Source organism: Delphinapterus leucas, chromosome 14 (genome assembly GCF_059928025.1).
Source record: "Delphinapterus leucas isolate spDelLeu-1000000601 "Yukka" chromosome 14, BTC_Dleu_Yukka2, whole genome shotgun sequence".
Classification (NCBI taxonomy): Eukaryota; Metazoa; Chordata; class Mammalia; order Artiodactyla; family Monodontidae; genus Delphinapterus; species Delphinapterus leucas.
In genome coordinates, this window is record NC_143142.1 from 69,913,793 (window position 1) to 69,914,668 (window position 876).

General features: G+C 35.4%; 1 non-coding gene across 1 annotated transcript; it reads left to right on the top strand.

Annotated features, from left to right (window-relative positions):
• The first annotated feature begins 316 nt into the window (after positions 1-316).
• On the top strand, positions 317-451 carry LOC115803018 (small nucleolar RNA SNORA1). Its single transcript, XR_004023609.1, has one exon. It is a non-coding gene; the product is annotated as a small nucleolar RNA SNORA1 (small nucleolar RNA).
• The last annotated feature ends 425 nt before the right edge of the window (positions 452-876 follow it).

Sequence of the window (876 nt, forward strand, 5' to 3'; positions counted from 1 at the left end):
TGTACAAAGTATTCCTAAAGTGCAGGCCAACAACTGCACTTTATCTGCTGCTAACTGAAGAAAGAATGCTCTCTGTGTCAAAGCTGGAGGGAAAACTGGCTCTATTGGAACTATTGAGAAATACTGTGTCTCTCTTTGAAGTAACAACTTCCTGAGGAGTTTTCCAATGCAATGTTTAAAAATGTCTTATTTTGAAATAATTTTAGACACAGAAGTTACAAAAATAGTTCAGAAAGTTATTGTCTATCCTTCAACCAGTTTCTCTGTGTTAACAACTTTCATCACCGTAGTCTAATTATCAAAAGCAGGAGATAAAAGCCTCATACTACTGAAAATGGACACTGTTGTTCATGGTGTCCATAAATTGTTAATGTGGCTACATTGAGAACACAGGTTTTGCTTCCATCACTGTAATTTTATTGCAGTGGTGACAATGAGACCTGCAACATTTTTTTTTTTTTTTTTTTGGCTAGGCTCATGAGTAAAAATTGGATATAACAAGGCTTTTCAGTACTAGAAAAGATGAAGGAATAAATAGCAACGTACTCTCGCTATATTTAACTTCCAGGGTCCTAAAGTAAATCGCTCGAGGAAATTGGATCCCAAAGATTACAGGTGGGGAATTTTGAAGTGTGTCCATATTCCACTGGAGATCAAAGAAGCCCAACTAAAAGAATTGTGGGCTGACTCACATGACAACTTCTTTTTTGAAAGGGCTATTTTATCTCGAAGATTATGAGTTTGGAGGAACTAAGGTGATTGGCAGTGGAAAGAACCAGAACATGTGAAATTCCTTAAAAACTTACTGACTTAATTTTGTCTATGTTACACATAATTTAAAAAAAAGAACCCTTTACACTTTGTGCAGAAAAAAAA